Source organism: Equus asinus, chromosome 9 (genome assembly GCF_041296235.1).
Source record: "Equus asinus isolate D_3611 breed Donkey chromosome 9, EquAss-T2T_v2, whole genome shotgun sequence".
Lineage (NCBI taxonomy): Eukaryota > Metazoa > Chordata > Mammalia > Perissodactyla > Equidae > Equus > Equus asinus.
The window spans coordinates 44,748,563-44,772,356 of record NC_091798.1 but is presented as its reverse complement, the minus strand read 5'-3'; the positions used below and the strand labels follow the sequence as shown (position 1 = coordinate 44,772,356).

General features: G+C 53.1%; 1 protein-coding gene across 2 annotated transcripts in view; it reads right to left on the bottom strand.

Annotated features, from left to right (window-relative positions):
- VDAC1 (voltage dependent anion channel 1) overlaps nucleotides 1-19,951 on the bottom strand; it is a 101,807-nt gene extending 81,856 nt beyond the window's left edge. The window contains exon 1 of one of the 2 annotated variants that reach the window (XM_070517370.1): nucleotides 19,785-19,951. The gene's annotated coding sequence lies outside the window, so the exon portion shown is untranslated. Of the gene's footprint in view, nucleotides 1-19,633 lie in introns of both variants that reach the window. The other variant, XM_070517369.1, reaches the window with a different exon arrangement.
- Nucleotides 19,952-23,794: the final 3,843 nt, after the last annotated feature.

The following is a 23,794-nucleotide window of genomic DNA, read 5'->3' as shown; positions in this document are numbered from 1 at the left end:
CCCAGGGAGTAACCCCAGTTATTCCCATTTATCTGGGCCTCCTATGGGCCAACCACTCTCTGCTCGCTACCTCATTTAGTCCACCAGCAACCCTTGAATGAAGGGCTGATGTTAGTTACCAAAACCAGATGAGGACACCAAGGTTCAGAGTGGTTACCTCACACAGTTAGTAAGTGGTAGACTGGGAATTTGAACGTGGATCCATCTGACCCCAAATCCTGTACCCCTAACTTTTCTGCAGCCTCTCTGGGTCTCTCCTCCGCCTGGGAATTCCAGACTGTGAGTAATTCAAACATGTCTGAAAAAGTCAAAATCACTATAATTTCCTAAAGACTTTAATAGGGGCAGAACATCTCACTTCAAAACCAAAAATTTATCAGCAAAACTGCCAAGGGGGCTCTGAGTCACTGTCTTGGACTTCTCTCTGTTCTAGAGAGGGAACTGTGGCTGGTGGGGGGTGGTCCAGGACAGGGGCCAGGCTTGGAAGACCGAGGATGGGGTCCCGGCTTTGCCCCTCATGTGCTATTAAATCTGGGATATTGTCTTGACCTTTCTGGACCCATTTCCCTATCTGGAAGATGTGCGGGTTTCTCTGGGTGATCTCCAACACTGATTCTAGATCCTCCCAATTCGTGCCGGTTGCCCCCACGCAGAGAGCTAAGGTCCTGTACCACAGCACTGATGGACAGTTCAGTAAAATCACTGCCCAGCTTAGGTCATCACAGATTCCCATTCAAGTTACCTCTCCTTGGTTGCAGCCCTTGCCACCTAGCAGGGACCAGCAGAACTGCTGAAATTTCCTTGTCTGGCGGTTCACAGCTTTGACCAGGGTTTGCCAAAGACACCTGCAGCCAAGGCTTCTGCTTCAAGCTAACGCATAATCACCCTTCCAGGGCATAAAGATGATTTATGGATTCCTGACCCTGAGTCATAAATCCACTAGCCATCGGCAGCTGCCCAGGCCCTTTGCAAACCTGAATGTACATGTGAGTCATGCAAGCACAGGTGCACCTCGCTTGATAGAGCTGGATGTGGTCTTGAAAAGCTAGATGTAAATGGAACCCATTTCAAAAGCCCTGGAGGAGCCCTTAGCTTCTGAGGGTGGGTAAGATGGCTGCCTGTCACTTTTAATCAAGTTGGATTTTCACGTATTGGGAGTCCTGAGGTATGGTGAAGAAGGTGTGTGACAAGACTGACACGTGTGCGTGTGTGTCCCCATCTTGGCCACATGTGTCCCATGTGAGCAGTGCCCCCAGAGTTGTGCCGTGGCAGCCCTGCACGTGGGTATAGTGTGTCCCTAGGGAAAGGGGCCAGGAGGTCCAGGCTGGGCAGGCTGTCCTCCAGGAGGTGGAGCTGAGAATCCCCTCTCAGCCCAAGCCCTTCAGACCTGTAATGGCCCAGTGGCTGGTGACGTCTTTTCACAGGGCCTGACCTCTCAGATGTGGCCTCAGACTTCCCAGACTCGGCAGAAGGCAGTGCTCCAGATCTCCCGTCCGCACTCCTCACATCAGGCTCACAGCCGTGGGCTGGGTGAGAGAGAAGAGGCCTCTGTGCAGGGCAGAGACCTGCACCCACAGAGAGGCGGGGGAAGCGGAGGAGGGCACACCTCCCTGCTCTCCAGAGAGGACTGAGCCCCCCCCCCCGAGGGAGAGACGGCTGCTGGGCCACAACCCTCCGGAGACACATAGAAAGTGACCACGGCAGCCCCTCTCCTATCCCATTCTCTATTCTGGGAAGCTCTGTGGGAAACTTCTGAACGTCCCCGAGCTGGAATCCCCTCCTCACCTGAGAGTAACAGTTACTTTCCTGCCATCTGCAGCTCCAACCCCACTGAGGTGCCCCAGAGGCCAGGGCTGTGTGAGCCCCGACTGTTGGGGCTGGCAGCGTGGTGCGTGGGCTGCAGCCTCAGCTTGGCTTAATGCAAAGTGGACAGAGCTGAGCGCCGCCTCATCCCAGCAAGCACCACCACTTCCAGGTGGAGCTCTTGGATTCTGCCTGCTGGGGTGCAGGGGTGCAAGTCCCAGTCAGCTCTGGGCCTCGGCCTCCAGGCCGCCTACCTGAGCAGATGGAGGGAGCACCTGACAGATACCTACCCCCGCTCTCCTCTCTTCTCATCAGGATCCAGATGAGGTACTGGAACAAGAGAGGTTTCCCAGTCTGAACTCTGTGGTCAGTTACAGCAGTAGAAGACTGGAGAGACATGAGACGGAGCAGCTGCCTCTGCGCTCCCCACCGAGAGGCCCAAGGCCCCATGCCCTAAGGCCAATGGACAGAGCCGGGAAGAACTGCCCTCGGCCGCAAAGCTGCCATTTCCAGGGCAGAGCACACGGTGGCGGGTCCTCCCAAGGCCACTGCTGGGTTTCTGCCCAGGCTGGGAAGGGCTGGAATAACCCAAGGAGACTTCTACAGTTTTAACCAAGAGCTCCAGGGTTTCCTACACACAGGCTGCACGAACCGGCAGGAGCCCATCTGGGAGCACTAGTCCCTCCAGGAGTCTAGCTTCCTTGCCCAGAATTTCAAAGGGGTTCATGGAACACCGAGAGATGGACCATGAAAAAAGGTACTGTGGTCAAACACATTTGGAAAATTTGAGCTTAAATAAAACCAAATGGGTTTCTTCGGAGCAGAACCTCTCAGAGCCTTTATTTAACATGCTAACATGCATCTCAAAAATCCAAGAGGACAGAGTAATCTGTTTCCCAGATTAAATCTGACCTTTTTCTCATGGATTTTATCACAAGATGAGGGTTTATTGAAATCATTGGGGGGCCTGCTTCTATACCTGATGCTGCTGCTGACCCCCCAGGGTCCCCAGGGAGCTGGGAGAGGCTGACGAGGCACAGGGACTAGAGCTGTGCTGTCTGGAACACACATGGGGCTATTCAAATTTAAATTAATTAAAATTTAATTTAATTTAAAATGCAGCTCCTTGGTCACACTAGCCCCAGCTTAAGCGCTCAATAGGCACATGTGGCTGGTAGCTACCATATTGGACAGCGCAGAGAACATTTCCATCGTTGCGGAGAGTTCTATTGGACAGCACTGATGAGAGTCTCAGAGAGCCTAGGAGAGAAGCCCAGAGCCACACAGTAATTCTAGGAAATCCCAGACCAGCTCTTGGATTCTGCCCAGGCCTGGGAATCTGAGACCCAGCCTCCCTTGAGCCCTGAGCAGCCATGGGGCGCCAGCCCCTGAGTCAGATTCTACCCAAATGGAGCAGAGGCATTTCACTGAGACTAGAGTGAGGGGCACGCTTCCTCTCTCCAGGGCCTGACTCCCACACTCTTGTTCCCTGCCCTTCCCCAGCCCTCACTGAGCTGAATGGGGAAGGAGGGCCTGTGTTCCCCACCACCTCACACACACACACACACACACACACACATGCCCCTGCTCCCCAGAGGAGTCCCAGTCTCAAGGTGCCCTCACTCTCCATGCCAGGTGACAAGGCATCTAAAACATGGCATCTGCCCCAGCCAAGGCTCCAAGCCTACAGCTTGACTGAGCAGCCTTAGCTCTGGGATTTTAGGCAGGTTCCAGAAGCTGTTCTGCCAGGGCTCTCAGCACTATCAATTCCCTAGTCTGGCGGGGTAGGGGACTTTTGGACCACCCAGTCTCCTCTTCATTCGGGCAACCAAGGATACTCTGCTCCCATGCTCCAGCCTTCTTCCAGGCAGATGCCACAGGACTCCCTCCATGTTGGCTATCTGAGAAATGCAGAAAAGTGGTCTGGCTTCCCTAAGGACCCCCAGACTCACTGCTGCTCAGGCCAGTTCTGCTATGAGGCCGTCAGGCTGGGTGGTTGGGGAACTGGTCTGGGGGTTGGCCTCTAGCAAGGCAGTGCCAAAAACTCCTGCCCACTGCCCCCTTGGCACATCTGGGAATAGGCTCAGGCACCACTGGGCTTCTGCTGATTGATGCTTTGGACCTGAGTATTGGACAAGATGCCCCTACCTCTCAGGTCCCTGGAGATTTGAGCCCCACACAACGCCCAGAGCAGCCACCACATCTACTCAGGTCTACTCAGGCCCCTTTTTGCCTATCCTCAGATCTCCAGGCTCCCCTTAAGCCTTCCCTCCCAGGGTCATCTGCCCTGCCCCAGGAAAACGGAACCTGGGCCCTCCCCTCCAGGTGAACTGGCTGAGCTGGGAAGCTAATCTCTGTAAGACGCCAAGCCTACAACAATATAGACAATCCATGTGGCTGTCCTGTTCTGCCCAGATGTAGGTCAATGCACACACGGCTGTAGACTGGCCCTGCCCAGAGCTGAGTGCTCAGGAAGTCACAGGGCCTGCCCAATAACACGAAAGCAAAGACCAGTTCTAGCTGCCCATAGCTGGTTCCATTTGGGCCCCAATAAGGCCACCATGTCACATAACTCTGGGGGGCACCATTCCCATTACAGTCCATGTAAATGACGCCTCCTGGAGTTGTGGAATGTAAGCCTAGGTGGGCACATGCAGCAGCCTTGGCTGATGGGGTGGCACCTCCTGAGGAGAAAGCCTCACTGTCTGTACTACATGACAGCATATTCGACCTTTCTCCCCGGGAGCAGCTGTATTAGCAGTCCCAGGGCCTCCCTCTGGGCCTCACAATGAGGCCAACACAGGGCCTTTAGCAGAGGATAAGGGGCAGTGCAGAGGCCTGGAGCCTCATAGCTCTTCGGCTGTTTCTCTGTAAAGCCATTTGAACCATAGGCATAGTCCTGTCATTCTGTAAGCACTCCTACAAACTCATAAGAAGTCTGACTACCCAAAGGAAAAATGGGCAAAGGACACAGAGGTGACAGATAAGGAACTGAAAAAAATGGCTCTTAAACATGAGAAGACTCTCACCTTCTGTATAATGAGAGAAATGCAAATACAACATGATGCCATCTTCTCTCCTATCCGAACGGAAACGACCAACACGTTTTATAACACTAAGTATTGGTGAGGCTGTGGGGAGCCCAGCACCACCCTAAGTGGGAACTACCCCCACAGAGGACAACTGGGTTATTGCCGTCACAGTTACAAACACACCTCCTTGTTGACCTGGCCTCCAGACACACTTACACATGTCTGAAATGGTGAGTGTACGAAACCATTCATTGGAGCACTGTTTATCACCACAAATATCAGAAACAACCTAAGTCATGATCAAAAGAGGACTGATTTATTTCAGAACGGTTCATGCACACAATGGAATACTCTGCCACTGCTAAAGCAGACTGAGAGCCATCTCCATATACTGATAAGATGTGACCTCCAAGATATGTTGTTAAGTGAAAAAAACAAAGTACAGGACAATATGTTTAATATGCTACTTGTGGCAGGAAAAACAACAAGACGGCAGACATGCCTGTAGAATCGCAGAGTGTCTCTGAAGACAAACAAGAAAGCAACAGCAATGGCTGCCTCAGGGAAGGGATGAGGGAGGGGGAGAAAAGAAACTTAATTCTCACTGCATACCTGTTTGTACCTTTTCAAGTTTGTCCTGTTACCTATGTAGTCTTTTCAAAAGATGGATAAAACGAAATATAATAAACCCCCTTGAGACACCCATTTCCCATTTCCCTGCCCTCAGGCTGGTCCAAGCTCTACCCTCTTATAGATTTCGCCCAAATTGCTTGTTTCTCTCTGACCCCAGAAGGCCCTTGCAGATAACAAGGAGCCAGCCCCCTGGAGCTCAGCCTCTGTCTTTCCAAGGTCCCCATACAGACTCAAGGTGCTGGCTGCAGGATCAGGTGGAGGAGTAGGGGGTGCTGCCCACCTTCAGGGAAAAGAGGCAAGGCCAGAAGCCAGAGCATTCATTTCTCCTTTTCTTTCAGCATTCAGATTTCCACAATTGACTTTTGTTCCCCCATTTTTTTAGTTGTGGTATTTAAGAACACACAACATAAAGCTTACCATTTGAAATGTACGGTTCAGTAACATTAAGTCTATTCACATTGTTGTGCAACAGATCTGTAGGACTTTTTCATCTTTCAACACTCTCTGCCCCTGTGAAACTCTGTGCCCACTGAACACTGACTCACCCTCCCCTGCCCTCCAGCCCTTGGCAACCGCCTTTCTCTATTCTGCTTCAATGCCAAACGCATTCTTGATCCCCTCTGGGAAGACAGGCCCGGACCAAAGTTCCCAGTGGGGCTTGGCAGAGCGCGTACCTGTCCTTTGGAGCGCAGGCAAATCCATCCTGCTCTCCACAGAGGCGGCCTAGCTTTGAGGCTGAGAGCACGGACATTCTGGCTCTCCGTTGACAGGGTTGTATATCACGGAACAAGTTTCAAGCTATTTCCAGCTCAGTAAAATGGAGACTCACTTATAATAATGGTACTTCCTCTCTGAAGGACAGTACGTTGGGTGAGTAGCCTGGCCTATAGTATAGGCTCAGCAAATGCTAGCTTCGATCAACATTATCACTGGAGAAGCTCAGATCTTAGCGCCAGTTCTCCAGATCCATGCATCCGTGCATCCATCCGCCCATCCATCTACTGCCCGGGACTGACGATGCTGTTTGTGAAGCAGGCCCTGTCCTGTGCAACAGGGAAGGGCTGAGGTCAGAGCCTTCACAGGCCCTTGACAAATGTTCCCAGAAGAGAGAGGGGTAAGTGTCTAGGTCACCACAAATCCTCAGGAAAATCCCTGCACTCAGAAGTTCCTAACCTGGGGTCTATGAAATTGGATGCAGAACTGGGCAGATGTGAATGTCTTTCCTGAGAAAGGGTTCCTACTTTCATCGGATCCTCAGAGGAGCCACAATCCAACACAAGTTCAGAACCTCCTCCACCTGGTAGAGGTACCTGAGAGCTTCTGGTTGCCTTGGCCCATCCTGTATCCCCCTCCTTGCAAGGTGGCTCCCTGCCAGGCCTGACCACCAGACCCCAAGCCCACACAGAGCACAGCCCAGGCTCTGGACCAGGAGGACATGGGTCTGGGGTGACTCGTTTGTAAGCAGTGAACCAGTGTGAATGTGAGCCAGAGTGAGCTTCACACCACTCTTCCAGGCCCTGCACCAGCCATTGCTGAAGAGGGTTGCTTCCAATGGTGCTGGAAAAGAGCTGCGGGAGAGAAGATGTGGCGGTGAGGGAAAATATCCACTGTGCAGCCCATGTCTTGTCAAATCACAAAACAGCATACTGTGCAGTCTCCGTTTCATAAAAAAGCAAAAATGTATAGGTGCATAGAAAAGAAAGTCTGGGAAGAAGTACACCAAAAGCTTAACAGGGTTTAACCCTGGATATTGGAATTATAATTATTTTATCTTATTTTCTACAATGAATATATGTTATGTTTGAACTCAGTGGTTCTCAACTGGGGGTAATTCTGTCCCTGAGGGAACATCTGGAGTCACTTTTGGTGTCACAACAGTGGGGGCAGGGATGCGTGTATGCCACTGGCATCTAGTGGGTAGAGGTCAGTGATGTTGCTAAACATCCTACATTGCACAGGACAGCCCCCCACAGCAAAGAATTATTCAGCTGAAAAGGTCAACAGCACCAAGATTGAGAAACTCTGAGAAAAACATCAGCACTTACTCGAACAGAGAGACAGTGGTCAGGAGGCATGAGGCACAGCAGGCCAATTTAGCCTGTCCCACGGCCTGAGCGGCAGTCCCTTCTCACCCTCCCCACCATGTTCAGATAGACATTTATGGCTCTCCTGCAGGCAAACAGAAGCCTGGCCACAGGCCTGGCAGCCCGCTTTCAGGAAGCTGTGAATTTCCTAGGACCCAGCCCACAGCTAGAGGTTCATGGTGCCCAGAATACAGTCTCACCAGCATCACCATTTTCACCTCTACCCAAGGCACATCTCTGTCTAATAAAAAGACATCACACAGATTAGCACTGACTGTCAGGACCCTTAACTTCGCTGCCATCAATGAAACCCTCAAGTACTCAAACATCCTGTTCCCAACATTTTGACAGTGGCCTCCTGTTTTCTCTTGGAAGGAAACCCAGGCTGGATTGATTAACAAATACAATCATTAGTTAACCTCAGAAATGGGTTTTGAAATTAATTTACAATAAAAGAAAAAGTCCATGCTAAATAATCTCTCTAATTATATGGTAAGAACTCAGAATGGAAAACATTCAGGAACACAAAAGGCCTAAGCGAGCTCATTAGCTGTTTGCCTCTGAAGTATCTCTATGGCAACTCACTGAGGGTTGTGGAGGGGGGAGGTTTTTAAAATCAGATCATCAAGAACTTCACCCAGGACAGCCACAACACAAAGCTCTTTTAAATAAATCTTCGGATGATGAAACGGTGAGGGTGTTGTTTCCAGTCACAGCTGGGCACGGGCACAAGGCAGCCACCTCTTCCTGGAAGCAAGGGCCCCCTTCTTCTCACCCTGGAGAGGTCATTCCAATGGCTCGAGGGTGCTTGGCCCCTGCTCTGTACATCTATGTTGGAAGGGCTGCTGGCGATAGGGCCTGGTGCTCCTCTGAGCTCCTGGGGAGGACAGGGGCAGCAGTGTATGTCCAGAATGAGGCCGACAGCCAAAGAAGGAGGCAGGTGTCTCATTTTCCCTGCAACGGTGGCTCAGGTTCCTGGGGGCTTTCTCACTGCGGCCCTCACAGGACAGGTCTTGCCATCACAAGGATTCTTTTTTCTTGGACCAATCCTGTGCCAGCCTCTGACACTGCTCCCCTCTCACCATCCAACCCTCTGTGCCTAGACAGGTGGTGGTGCCCTGTGTGGCCCTGACCACCGGCCTCATCTTCATCATATGTCACATGAAGATCCTTGGCCTCAGGCTCTTGAGGTTTCCTGCATGGGCTTGTCCTTGGAGCTATCTGCAGCCTGCACAAGGAGGGGGTTAATGTCGAGGTGACCAGGGCCAGCCCAGCGCCTACCCTTATCCTTCGAGGCTCACCCAGAGGGACTGAGCCACTGGGGAGGGAACGAAGTCCAAAGGGGCCAAGTTTTAGTCCATAAGGGACAGGAAAACAACCCAGCTGGGCTGCACAGGATTCAAAGTTGTGTTTGAGGGCCTGTGATTCCAGAGCCTACGTCTGTTCAGGAGCAGTGGGCAAGACAGGACGGACTCCAGGTGCCCAGACTGCAGCACGATGAGCAAGGAGGTCAGGCACTGCAGGGGCTGCCCCAGGGAGGGGGTGAAGCTCTGAGGCAGAGGAGAAACAGAGACAGAGCCTGACAAAGAGAAGAGGAGAAGGTGGGAGGGCAGGGAGCGGAGGAGGCAGACGGGCAGGAAAGAGAGACCTTGTTGAAACTTACCGGCTCGGGGCTTATGTGCTTCAGGTTGAGCCCAGACTCTCAGAAGGAGGGCTTTTCAGGGGACTGTAATCTGGGCCACGGGAAAAAGCCAGCATCTGTCAGGGCCTCACTTGGGAGACTGTTCTGGTCTGGCCTCTGGTTGCCAAGAATTGCCCCTCGATGAGACTGGCCCTTTAACTTCCCAGAAGTTAAAGCCCTCCTGCTTCCCAGGGCCCTGGTGGCCCCCTTTGGGGATAGGTCAGGAGGCTGGAGCGGGGTGGACATGAGGTCCCTCTCACCACTTTTCTCCCCGCTTCCCCCATCAGCTCATCTGAACAGTCTGGCACAGCCCGGGTGGAGCAGGGCATCATGCCTATGGAGTCTCAGGGGCTCTGTCAGCTGCTAAACAGGCCCCCATCCCCTCCCTAGAGACAGCCTCTCCCAACCACCTTCCTTTTCTCACCAGAATCCAGGCCCAGGGGTTGAGGCCCAGTGGGAAAGGGGCTGTCCCTCATCTCCCAGGCCTTGCTAGTACAGCCTGGCTCCTTGGCTGGCCCTGGGTCTATCTAGCAGGCTCTGTGTGCCCAGCCCTGAGCCTAGGCCATAGGTGGAGAAAACAGAAGAAGCAGGATGCTTTTTATTTGTTAATTTAGATTTTATGTCCCACCCACTTCTCACAAGGATTCGAGGCCCCTGGGGAGTACTAAGTGTCCAGAGGTACAGACCCTAGCAGAGGCGGGGCAGGATTCCAGGAGGAAGAGAGGGTGGCAGTGGATCTGTTTGAGCTCAGGGATCTGCCTGGTGCAAGCTGGGTCAAGGATTTTCTGGCAGGCACAGGCCAGCCAAAGCCAACTCCCTTTCACATCTTACCCAGCGCTAGGCTTTGAGGGCACCCTTTCATTTGCATATCATTTGCATTCTATTTGTGTGTGAGGCAAAGGATGGAAAATCCCCCCCAACACTGGGCCCCAAGATTACAGTCCCTAATGCTTTCCTCCCATAGCTGCAGCAGCCGGCAGCAGACAGGGGGTCCTGCCCGTGATCTGGGCCTCCTGCCTCAAGGTGGCAGCTGCTCTGAAGGTGGTGACAGCAGCAGACACAGGTCTCACAAAACAAGACTTTCACATGTGACTCACACACTTAGGACCAGAAGCAAAATTACAGTGTGAAAACCAGAGCCGCCTGAGCCTTCTCTGGGGAATCCCCTCCAGCTCACTCTCTGTTTCACTCCTTTAAAAGGCCCTGGCACAGCCCAGGACTCTGGAACCCTCCAGGAAAGTTCCATGCTCTCCCAGGTATAGCGGGCAGGCACCATGCCACCCAGGCTGGGTCCCCTGATGCTCTCTCTTGGGAATCTAGGTCTCGGAAAGTATGTCAAAGAAGAAAAATAGGCAGAAATGAATTCATCCTGGGGGTGGGGGTGTTTCACAGATGGCAGAGCCCCGAGATTCTGCAGACATGATGCCCTGCTCCACCCTAGCTGTGCCAAGCTGTTCAGACGAAAGGATGAGCCAACGAGAGAAGTAGGGAGGAAGGTGGTGAGTGGGACCCCATGGGCCCCCAACCTCCTTACCTATCTCCAACTGCTCACGCCTCTGAGCAGTTGCTGTCTTTCAGGCCCCAGGGCTGCTCCACGCTCTTTTTTTCCCCAGCCTGGCTCCCTCCTTCCAATCTCTTCTGTGAGCCATCCCACATCCTTCCAATAAACTCCTGCTCTGCCCAAGACCACCAAAGCTGATTTCTGTTGCTTGCATCTAATCCCATCTGGCACATTCCTCACCATGGCAGGATGCCCTGAAGTCCTTAGCAAAGGCCACCGTCAGCTCCTGACACAGCCCTGGGTTTTCTGCCACCCCCAAGTTCAAACCACTTGTCAGCTACCAGTGGCCTGACCTTGGGGAGGCACTTCCTCCCTCTGGGCCCCTTCTTCTCTCAACCGTAAAATGAAGCTGCTAATTAAGAAACATAGGATTGGAGTAAAGATTAAATGAGATAAGGGAGAACTGACATATGAGCGGAGACTCAGCAAACCTTAATTTCCTTTAATTGTCATATTTCTTTGCAATTATACCAACTTTCTATCAATTCTTCTGATCACTTTATTTTATTATTATTTTCATTGTTATTGTTAGAAGCAAGAATAACATGGTGCCCTCACACATTACCCTGTGAAATAGCAAAGCAGTCATTATTCCCCACTTTTCAGAGAGGGAAACTGAGACCCAGAGAGAGCCATCCAGAAGGTAGGCTCCCAAGTTGGACTCTCTGGGCTCAAATCCCATCCCCATCACTAAAAAGCTGCATGACCCTGGCCAAGTGACTTGTCTTCTCAGCATCTCTGTTTCCTCATCTGTAAAATGGGGGCAGTAAGGGCACCTGCCTCATGGGCTGGGTATGAGATAACACCGAGGAATTATTACTCACTTTTTTGGATACAATAATGGCTTTGTGGTTTTGTAGGAAAATGTTCATAGTTTTAGAAATACACACTAAAGCATGCAAGGATGAAATCACATGATGTCTGGGATTTGCTTTACAATAGTTAATTAAAAAGAGAGAATGTGGGGCCCGCCTGGTAGCACAGCGGTTAAGTTCAGGGGCCACACTTCGGCGGCCGGGGATTCACCGGTTCCGATCCCTGGTGCAGACCTACGCACCGCTTATCGGGCCATTCTGTGGCAGGCATCCCAGAAATAAAATAGAGGAAGATGGGCATGGCTGTTAGCTCAGGGCCAGTCTTCCTCAGGAAAAAGAGGAGGATTGGCAGCAGATGTTAGCTCAGGGCTAATCTTGCTCACCAAAAAAAGAAAAGAGAGAGCTAGAAAAAGTAAGAAAGAGAGAGAGGGAGGGAGGAAAGACGAATGAAGGGAATGAAAGTAGGAAGGATGGTAGGAAGGAAGGAGGGAGGGAGAGAGGAAGGGGGAGGAGGGAGGGAGAGAAGGAAGAAACAGAGAGGGAGGTGGGAGGGAGGAAAGAAGGAAGAAGGGAAGGAAGGAGGGAGAGAGAAGTGAAACAATTGTGAAATTGGGGTGGTGGGATACACGTGGGATCATTATACTATTCTCTCTATCTTTGTTTGAGATTTTTTCATTTAAAAAAAGCCCACGGGCCTCATGGAGCCGTGGCTCGCCTGTGCTGGTGCACAAGAGGCACTCAGTAACCCTGAGACAACTTGTTACTGCCATCATCCTTGTGAATGTCCTGCCAGCCTGGGCAGCTGAGCCAGGGTAGAGCTGGGACTCCTGAGCCCTAGGGGCACTCTCAGGGACCCCTTGTACCGCCCCTCACTGTGGGGCCTCACCAGCTGTGTGCCACAGCTCTGTCACCAACACAAAGGCTGGGCTCAGGCACAAGGATCAGGAACGACTGGAGGCTGCCAGGCTCTCACACAGCCTGTCACCCCCACCCCATGGGAGCAACTTTGCTCTGAAAGACCCCCTTCTGAGGCTCAGTTGAACCAGCACATCTGGCCACCAGGTCTGCTCCAGAGCCCAGGTGAGAACTCTGTCGCAGCTCCCTGATGACTGAGGGAGATGAGTCCTGCCAGTGAGACCCAGTGCCCATCCTGTAGCATCCAGTGGTAGTAGGTGGTCGGGGGAGGCAGGAACCCAGTGTCCAAGCATCACCCTCCTGACGCCCCACCCCTGCAGGTCAGACACAGCCTCTTCCAGAGCCAGCCACGAGGGGGTGCCAGTGCGCAGTCCCAGCGCTGGGCAGCAGAATCATGGCCAGTCCGGATTCCGCAGGAAGGAGGCAGGGCAGGGAGTGAGGGAGTGAACTGCCTGTGACTGAGGAAGCTCCCAAGCCCCACCTTACCCCAAAGTGTGTATTTCCACCTGCATTTTTTGTAATGGTTTATAATGGTTTATTTTTTATTACAAAAGCAACTCATGCTCAATAGACTAAATGGGTCCTTTGGATTTTTGTTTGTTTGGTTGGTTTTGCTACATGTTTCGAGATTTCCTGAGCTTAGCGCAGATGGCTTCTAAATACTTTGGGCTATGAAGTAGAGGAAGGCACTCAAACAGGCTTTGAGTCGCAGGCAGGTCCCTGCCTCTCTGGGCCTCAGTTTCCCCTGTCCGCATGTTTGGGATCCCCGGTGATCTGAGTCTCTCTGAGCTCTAGGGGTCTGGCTTTCCTCCATGCTCTGGGCTGGTCCTGAGGTGGGATGGGGGGTGGGGGGGATCACCCTCCAACCTCCCTGTCTCCTGTCTCCCATGTTCTTTGGTGTGTAGTTCTGGCACCTCCTCCACGGACCCTCCCTGACCACCCTGATCCTCACTCTTTCCTCTTCTCTGAGGACCTACACAGCCTAGATTCTGCCGTCTAGGGCACTTAACGATGCTAGGCCCTGGTCCACAGAGCATAAGTCTCTGACTTCCCCTCGACACTCACCCATTCTCTGGGGGCTCTGGCACTGGCAGTGAGCATGGTAGCATAGCTCAGCTCCCTGCTAGCCTGCAAGCTGGTGCCCGGGCTCCCTGGGGACTTTCTGTAGGTACCCAGCAAAGGCCAAGACAGCATTTCCCACACTGGGGTGCAGGCATGCTGCGGGTCTGTCTCACGTGCAAGTCCCAGTCATCAACGAGGTCGAAGTGCTTTCCTCTGCAGATCTGAATCTCATCCTCGAGCACAAAATGAAATGTTAGCTCTCAGCCACACACAGAGGAGAAGTTCAGGCACCAGCCAGGTCCCACCCTGACTGTTTTGTAGAGGGAGGAGCTGGGGCCAAAAGCTTTGGGACTTCTGTCCCTCCCCAGTTTGGGGTCCTGAGTGTGGGGCTGAGCAGGAGGCAGGGAGCATTTCTCTGGTGCCATGGCAGAGGCAAGAATTCAAGTTACTCTCTGAGAGCCTGGCAGTTCTCAGCTCTGCAGTCCTGCCCTCCCAGAAACCAAGCGCCCAGCAGTGGTCCCACAGTCAGGATGGAAGGGCCATCCCAGCCCAGGGTCCTGCAACTGGGAATGCATTGCAAAGAGCCAGTCACTGTGGCTCAGTTTGCTGCAACTGAAGAAACCCCACCCAAACCGGAGAGGCTGTGGATTTCAGAAGGGGAGTTTTTGGCCACAGACGTGGTCCCACAATGACTCAGGATGAGTAGAGGGGCCCCACGAAAGCCTTTTCCCATCCTGTGTCTTGTCAGGATCTGCCCTGCACCTATTTTCCCAGGGCACTGCAGGCCCCCAGAAATCTGGTGACTTGCTTGCAGTCAGTGGGCTCAGCTGTTCTAGAAGCTTCCCTCAGCAGTGCGGCAACCCTGAGAGATGGAGAGTGTTGGAGGGAAGAAGGGATGAATCACGGCACAAGGAGGCATGTATGTGCAGGGCTGGAGGTGCCACAGCTCCCACTTAGAACAAGAAAGAGAATCCCAGTTCACAGGGTACCCTCTCCCTCAGATGCTGACCTCAGGGCTGGGTCCACCCTGGAGCGCCTCAGGCTTGCCAGGGCAGGAGCAGGGAGATGAGGGATGGAGCGGGAATTTGCTTTTAAACCAGCCCCCACCTACCTCCTGCTTCAGCATCTTCCAAAACCCTGGGCTGAGAGAAGTTCTAAAATTGTAAAAACAAAAGACAATGCTTGACCAGAAGGGGAAACCCTTTAAGATGTCAGTAATAATACAGCAGCGAGCAAAAAGTAAAAACAGCAAAGCTGACGAGGAAAACCGCAGCCGTCAGCGGAGGGCCACCATGACCCAGGGTAAGGCGGCACACTTTCACCCCACGGGGTGGAGGCTGGCTCCGCGGAGCTGGCCCGCTACCCTGAGACCCCAGCGCAGCTCCAGAGGCTGGAGGTGTGAGGAGGGGTACCCTGAACCGTTCTCTGATGCTCTCTCTCCAGGAAACGCAATGCTGTTGCCCCAAATGAGGCAAAGCTCTCATGTGCCACCTTTGGGACAGAGACTTGGACCCACCTCCCTGGCAGAGAGCTCCCGAGGGCATAGGCCTGTCTATCCTGGCACCCAGGAGGGCTGAGGAAGAACTTGCTACGTGAATAAATGATCCTCAGCATCCGCGAGCCCAGCCCCCCCCCCCCCATCAGAAGCCCTGGAGGCTGTGACTCTGGCCCCCTGGTAGTCGATAACACCATCTCCCCTGAGGGTTTCTGAGGAGCATTTCTGTGCCAGAGGAGGCCATGGGGGGCCTCCACCAACTAGGGGTTCCTTCTGCCCCCCAACCCTCCTCACACAAGGAAGGAGGAGCCGTCTCTGCAGGCTGCAGAGCTAGAGTTGATTTGCAGCCCTGAGACCCGAGTTTGAGCTGTGTGACCTTGGGCGAGTCACTTCCTCTCGACGTGCCAGTTTCCGCATCAGTAAAGCTGGGTTAAAAGACCTACCTCTCTGGGTTGTTGTGAGGATCAGAGGAGATTACAGACTAGACGGAAGGAGGTTTTTGGGGTTTTTTTCCCCTGTTTTCTTTTTTGTTTTTTCTTTTCCCCAAAGCCCCCCAGTACATAGTTGTGTATTCTAGTTGTAGGTCCTTCTGGTGGTGCTATTCGGGACGCCGCCTCAGCATGGATGGATGAGCGGTGCCATGTCTGCACCCAGGATCCGAACCAGCGAAACCCTGGGTCGCTGAAGCAGAGCGCGCGAACTTAACCACTCTGCCATAGGGCTGGCCCCTGGAAAGGAGTTTCGTAGACAGTAAAGTACAGTGCAAGTGTCCACTGTCCAGTATCTAGTGCATTCTTGAGTCCGACAAATATTTATTAGACATCCACTTTCTGCCAGGCCCTGGCTCAGCCCAGGGGACACAGTCAGGAGCAAGACAGAGAGAAGTCCTGCTGGGACGGAAGAGAAAATGGGAGTGAGCAGGACACCCAGGACCTACAGCCCCACCCACATCCAGAGAGTAGGGAACCCAGGTCTCCCAGCTCCTGTCCCTTGTCCCTGGAGGCTGTCCGGGGTGGCCTGGCACCCTCAGCAGTGTCACCGCCAAGGCAAACACAGCCAGCCCAGAACTCTGGTCGCTTCCAGGACCCCAGGAGGGAGGTTACTCAGATGGAGGAAGCAGGGCTGCAGTTTGTAATCGGAATCACCCAGCAACATTTCCACAAATTAGTCAGAGAGCTCTCCCCCAGGCAGCAGCCAGGAGAGGGGCCTTCCACCTCAGCAAGGCGGAAAGAGTGGGGGAGCCCCCTCTGCCCTCTCCTGCCCGCTAATCTGTTGTTGCCCTACTCCGGTGGGCGCTTGACCTCCCAGGAGAGGCCACCAACCACCTCCCCCCAGCAGAGCTGAGGGGTTAAGAGCCCAGATCCCGAAGACAGACCATCCTAAGTTTAGCCCAGCTCTGCCTCCAACTCGCTGTGTGACCTTGGGCAAGGAACTTGACCTTCTTGATTCACTTTCCCTAATAACAGTATTTCAACCTCTTTAGGTTGTCACCATCACTAAACATGGTGATGAGGTAAAGCCCCTTACATAGAACTAAGCTAGGCATAGGTCAGTTGCTCAATTTTTATCTATTTAACAAATACTTATATGGTGCTTCCTATGGACCACAAACGATAATTCACTTAATCTCCACAAGAGCCCAGTGAGATAGGTATTATTATCATTCCATCTTACAGATGAGAAAACTGAAGCACAGAGAGGTTAAGTGACTTGTTCAAAGTCACAGAGCTACTAAGTGGCAGAGCCAAACTTGAAACCCAGGCTCTCTCCTCTTCTGCTTCTTCTCATCTTTCATCTTCCAGCCCCTGGTTTTAGAAATTGAAACAAGTGAGGGGAGGCTAATGTAAGAACAAGACCCCTCCTACCACCAATCTGTCCTCCTCGACCCCAGCAGGCTCGAGGGGGCTGCCTGGGCACAGAACAGACTCAGGCTTCATGCAGCCAGCCACTGCACTAAGCTGCCTCCCCAGAAAGCTAAGATTGTTGTTACTAAAGCCCATTAAGGTCAGTCTGTTACAGCAACCCCCGCTCCCCTCCAGCCTCCAGCCCCAATGCAGAGCCAGAGGGTCTGAGCCTCTGCCCTCACACTCACCTCAGAGCCTGCTGTTGCTCAGCGGGCTGCAGCGGGCTCAACTGGACCAAGTGAGGGGCAGAGCCACACAGGAAGTACGAGAGACTGCCCACGGCCTTGGAGGAACCTGGAGGGTAGAAACTCCCCCTCAGCGGCTTCCCTCCCTTGGGAGCCCCCAGCCTCTGCTCGCACACCTCTGGTAACAGGGAGCTCACTGCCTCTGTCGGCAGCCCGGGCAAGCCACGGTTGGCCAGGTCTGACTGGTAGATGAGCTTCCTCAAGCCGAGATGAAATCTCTCCGTGTAATTTCCTCCCATTAGTCCTGTCTCTGCCCTCAGGCCCCACGGGCCAGCCAGCTCCCTCCAGCCTGCAGACATCTGGAGATGGCCATCTCTTGGCAGGAGGAGTCTGCACTCAGGCTGAACACTCGGTGGCCTCTACCTGGCCTCAGAAGACAGGGTTCTTGGAGCCTTCCCCACCCTGGTCCCCGCTCTCCACCCACAACTAGCAGGACTGCAGGATTGCAGGGAGAGCCTCTGCTAAGCATCTCCGCTCGGCGCTTCGAAGAGCCTGGTCTCCCACTCAGCCCTGCTGGTGGGGAATGATAATAATAATTGACACTGGTCGCCACTTAACAAGTACCTCCCTGTGCACTAGACACTGTGCTAAGCGCTTTACAAGCAGAAACTTATCCCATCTTCCCGGCTCTTTGAGACAAGTATTATTATTGCCCCCACTTAACAGATGCGGAAACGAAGGCTCCAAGAGGGAGGTGACTCGCGCTAGATCCCACCCACAAGGAGTAAGTGGAGATGCCCTAGTCCACACACAGGTTGTGAGTTTCAAGCCCAGCTCTGGACCACCAGACGCCAATGACAGCAGTCGAGGGAGAGGAGACTCATCCACAGGAAACAGACAAAACAGCTCAAGAGAAGTTGAATGGCTTCCAAAGGCATTGGAAGTCTGGAAGGGAGAAAGATCCCTGTGGACATGGTTGGCTGGAAGGCTTCCTGGATGAGGGAGAGGCCAGAGATGAGCCTTGCCAAAACCAGGCATCTCAGACACTGCAGAATTCCCGACTGACAAACCAACGGGAATAGCCCCCGGGAGCTTGAGGAACTGAGTTGGGTTAGACCTTCACACAACAGCTCCATCCCATTGGCAGCAGGCATCTATTAAGCACCACAGTATGCTTGGTCTATGTTAGCACTCCACAAGGGCACAGATGAAGGATCTACAATCCTGAGAAGCTGAGCATCCAGTAGGGCAGCAGTGAAGCCTAGTGAGAGCTATGATGACCAGCTTGGGGTGTCAATTTCCCTCCTATCAGGGACACAAATTGGAATATGTTTTGGATAAGGAGGGGCACTCCCTGCCTTCTGAAACCAGGGATACCAGCATTCCCCAAAAGACTTTCAGAGGAACCATATTCTTTGGAAAATCATAACATGGAAAAATAGTTTTATGGTCAAATAAGTTTGGGAGACACTTGGCTAAAAGAAGCTAGACAAGATTTCTCTGGTGCAGGACTTCTCAGAGTCCTTACTGGTGTGTCCATTGGGGCTCGCACAGGTCCTCTTCAAGTGCCCCCTGCCCACCGTGTCCTGTTGCTCCTCTCCCTGCCACCCAAGCTTCTAGAAATAAGACAGGGCACTCTCCATGGGCACTGAGCCAGGAAAGCCTTGAAGCCCAGAGCAAGATGGTGGATTACGCATCCAGGCAGTCTGTTCTAGGAGAGGGTGAAAACAGAGAGAGCCAGTGTCTGGGGATGGGTACTTGAGAGGAATTGTCCCAGGTGGTGGGGTGGGGGAACGGTGGGAACTGGGACATGAAGATGTGCCATTCTGAGCAAGGTTCAATAGATGGCCAAACCCTTCCCCAGGATCCTGGCTCACCTAGCCCCCAGAGACCCTATGGGGTCAAAATCCACCATAACGCACAGTATGGCTGCTACCCCACCTGATGAACGCCCTATCCTCTCAAATCCTACTTGTCTCTTATGCTGACCTTCTTCCTCCAGGAAGCCCTTCCTGACTGCCAGGTTGTGTGCCATGATGTGCATACAACAGCCATGTTTCTGAACCCCTGGCTCCTAGAAGCTCTATTTGGCCTTATGTCCTCCATAAGATGGCAAGTTCCTTGAAAGCAGGTACTGGGCTTGCTACTTCCTCCCCAGACTCTAAGTGATCACTGCTGTGAATTATTCACGCATCCATCTATCCATCCATCCATCCATTTATCCACCCATCCATCCATCTATTCAGTTATCCATGCAAACATTTGTGAGCACTGCCATTTGCTAGCTCTGTGTCAAGCCCTAGGGATAAGCAGCAAAGCCCTTACAGCCCTGTCTCAAAAACAGACACCCAATGGAGTCTCCCAGAAAGACATTCCTGTGTCAAGGTGTCTGGGGCTGTCTCCACGCCCCAAACACGACTTAATGTGGCCACACTCCTCTGTGAAGCTGCAGGCAACTCCCACCTGGATGTTTGGTCTCAGAATCCCCCACTTCTTGTTGCACTTGCAATGCCTCTCGTCTCTCATCCCTGGTCTGGTCTCATTGCTGTGGGCTTCTCCTGCATCCTTGGAACTAGGTAAGGGGCACTAGGCCCGGAGAAGGCAGAGGACTTACTTGAGTTCCCCCGGCAGTTCACCCAGGTGGAGCAGGGACCGGAACACAGGCCTCCCACCACCAAGCTCTTAGGAGACCAGTGCGCCCTGGTGACACGGTGCTTGGCAGACAGCAGCCACTCCCAGCTTGCCTTTGCTGCTGACACCTTGGTGCCTCAGACTCCAGACACCTTCCTGTGGAAACCCAGGGCTATTTATTCCTCTTGGCGAATGACTCCCAGCCCCAGTCACTGGGAACAATGGCTGGCACCGTGTGGGAAATTAGCCCATGGGAAACTGTCCTAACAAGCCCTCTGAACCTGTGGGACAGTTCTTTGTAATCTTACCACCACACCCCTCAAGCCAATTTGGCCGAACTTCCTTGGGGTTTCATCAGGAATAGGTAAATTCTAGCTTTATTATTAAATTTTTATTTTAAGAGCAATTTTTGGTTATTGCATAAAACCGGGGGTGGGGAGAGAGAACCCACACAAGATTATAAAGAAGGAAGAAAAGACCTCAAACCCTTCTTGCCTCATTTTAAAGGCAGCTGCCTGGTACCTGACCCAGGGTAGTTACATCACAGCAATTGTGTGTCTGTGCCATTCTGCAGGCCACAACTACCCACATGCACACACATGGACACACAAGCACAAACATGCAGGGAAACTACTGAGTTTCCAGAGAGCAAACTGTGTTTCTAGTAACAAACCACAGTCTGACTCTAGAACGTGTGACCAGGCTTTGCCCTGAGACAGAAGGCTCCACGGGAAGTGTCCCTGCCCGGAGCCGGCAGCCCAGCCTCCTGGCGGCGGTGGGCAAGCCCCAACAGGATGCCAGGCAGGCCGGCGGGCGGGAAGAGACGCCACTCTGAACCTCTCCCCGTTGTAATTTACCAAATCCATCTGGGGCTCCTTTGAGTCGCCTTCTGCAAATGCCACATTTCAAGGGTCTCCCTGTTAGAAAAGGTCAGAGAGTTCATGCGGGCTTTTCATCTTAAAGGAACTTGAAAGAAAAGGAAAGGAAATGTGTGTTTTCAGCCTCAGCTGTGATTAAGTGGGCTCAGGCCATGAGAACATTTAGATGATTTACATGACGTTACATGAAGAGCCAATTAGCCTAACAACTTCCGAAAAATATCTAGCTCAAGAGCACCCACTTATTAGAGTGCTTGGGATGTGCCAGGCGTTGTGTTAAGCTCTTTCTTAGGAGTCATAATTCATCTTATCCTCGCTCCTGCAGGGTGAGGCAGGCTTGGTGTGACATCCATTTTACCCATGAGGAAGCTGAGGCTCAGAGAGGGTCAGTGATTTGTCTGGGGTTCCCCAGCTGGTAAATGGTAGGACCAGGACGGAGACTCAGGTCTGCCTAAATCCAAAGCTGGAGCTCTTTTGCTCTGACCCTCAACCCTCATGAGCTCTGACGTTGTCCTGCATCCAGCATCTAAGGACAGCACATGTCCACCTGGTTCATTTGCATGAAGACGAAGGCTCATTAAATCTCCAGCTCTGAGCTGGGCTGCATGAGTCCAGAAGACTCTGGGGCCTCCTTGAAGCTGGCCCTGATTCCAAAACTCCCTGGTCACCTCAAGGAGGGCAGCGACAGCAGATCCCCTAACCAGCCCGTGGAAGAACCCCAGGGCCTATTGTCTCTGTATGGATCCGAGTCAGTGTCCGGAGCGGCAGTCTAGGGTGGGCCCAGGGGAGAGATGGTACAGACTGAGGTCTGTCTGACTCAAGAGAGACCCTCTGGGTCCTCTCACCCAGCAAAGGGCTTGAGTCACCCTATAGACTAGCCAGGGAGAGTCGCCAGTCCTCCTGGTGGCCTCTCCATGCAACATGAGCCACCCAGAAAGTCTATTAGTGACAGCTCATTCATTAACATTTGTCTGCAAAGACCACAGAGCAGACAAGGATCCCCTCTGAATTTTAGAGGTCATAATGGAACACTGGAGTGTGGTAGTTAGGGTGTGGGCTCAGGAGTCAGACTGCCTGGGTTTGGAATTCTGACGCTCATTTCCAAGCTGTGAGAACTTGGGTGACTTATTCAACCTCTCTGAGCTTCAGTTTCCTCATCCATAAATGGGGATAATGGTCCCTAGGTCATAGGATTGGTATGATGATTAAATGAGATAATGTGAGTGAAGCTCTTGACATGATGTCTGGTACATAGCAATAACTCAGGAATATGAAGTCATTGCACAGATGATGATGGTGGTGGAATCAGTGCTGACCAGACAAGGGCCTGCTGCAGGGCTGCACCTGCCTTTTGGGGGCAAGCCTGAGCTCCTTTTCCTCTCTACCTCTTCAAGCCCTATAGAGACTTCCAGGCCCAGATGAAGTCCGCTTCCTCCAGGAAGCCAATCTGACAACTACAGCCACATTGATCTCAACATATCTGAGCCCCTTCTGGCCAAGATCTGCAAAGACTAACGCAGCAACAAACTCAGCTCTAATCATTTCTCAGCTTCTCAAGCAGCCAACGCCTCCTAGAAAGCAGGAGCGCCCACCACCCTGCCCTGGTTCCTTTCCTCTCCATGGCCTGAGCCCAGGGTAAGGTACACAGCAGCGCTCCCTCAGGAGGCCTTCAGGCTGATGTCAGCATGGCTCTGGATGTCTGTGACTCAATGGTCTCTCCATTCCTTACCCCTCCTCACACCCTTATTCTCCCTACTCACCCGCCCCCGCCCCTCGTTCCAGCCAGCAGGGCAAGAGGTTGGAGCCATGACCCCATAGGGCAGTGGTCCCCAGATTTTGGGATTCACAGCCCTATAAAATATCCAGAGAAATTTGGAGGTGGGAGAGTGAACAGAGAGTAGCCAAGTTTTTCGTTGTCAAATAAGGACATTAAAAAAAAATCATTTCTCACCATCATTTTAGTAAAGAAAGGCTGTTTTCATGCCACTAAAGCAGAAAGTTCATAATCTCTGATTAAAGGCTAATACTCAAAGCTGAAAAAAATTTAACCTTTTTGAGAAAAACAAACCAACCACCTCACCGTTGCCCTGACTTCTCTCCTTTCTCCACCGCCTGGAGAAAACTTCAACCCCCACTGGCCTCTGTGCACTAGGACCTGATGGATCTGGGGACCTTTGTCCTGGAGGAGGCTCCTGCTAAGCTAGGGTCACCCCCAAATGCAGGAGGACCCCCAAAGCCTTTGGGTTAGGCAGATCCGTATTCCCATTCAGCTCTCCCAGAGGAGGCTCATCCCAGAGACAGACCCGACAACCTCAGGGGCTGAGGTGGGGGAGGCCATGGGCCTCTCCTCGCTCCAGCTCGGGACCGGGTTGCCTCAGGCAGGAGCCCTTCCCCGCATCTCCAGAGGCGACGAGGCGAAGCTGGGCAGCAAGCTCACACTCAGGAAAGGAGTCTGGGGAGACCTAACGGGGGCAGGGTCCTCCCCACATCTCCATCGCCAAGCTGACAGTAGTGCCCACCCCACCCCCAAGCCCCTGGCAGGGAGGAAAAGCGGGCACGCCAGCCCTGAGGGGCGGGGGCCGAGGCGCCCCGCTGGGCGGGCGCAGATAGGATCTGAACGCGGAGAAGGACGGCCCTGGCTCTTTGATCCGCAGCCAGCCAGGCTGGGCCTGGCCCCGGAGGGGCGGCGCGGCCCTCTTCTGCCCGGCTTTGTGCCGCTGCCAGGGGTCCTGTGGGGCTCTGGGCCGCAGAGGGATCCAAGACACCTTCCCTTCCCAAATATCCTCTGCCTCCGTTGCTTTCGGGAAAAGTAGGAATGTCTACACGGCATCCAGCACAGAAACCTGCTGAGGGCTACGGCTTACTGCACCGCCATCCAAAAGGACCGGTATCTTTCCTCGATGCCGTGGCTGAACCGAGGCCAAGCGTGCTGGGCAGGCCCGCGTGGACATGCCCCCGGGTGCTTTGTAGATGTGGTGGGAGCTGGCGCCGGTTCCCGGGCTCCGCAGGCTATATTGTCCCTGCAGCTTGGATCTTGCCAGGGCCCGCCCGCGCCAGGTTCGGAGTCAATGGGCTTTGCGGGAACGCGACTTCCTGGGTTGAGTTGCTTCGGACA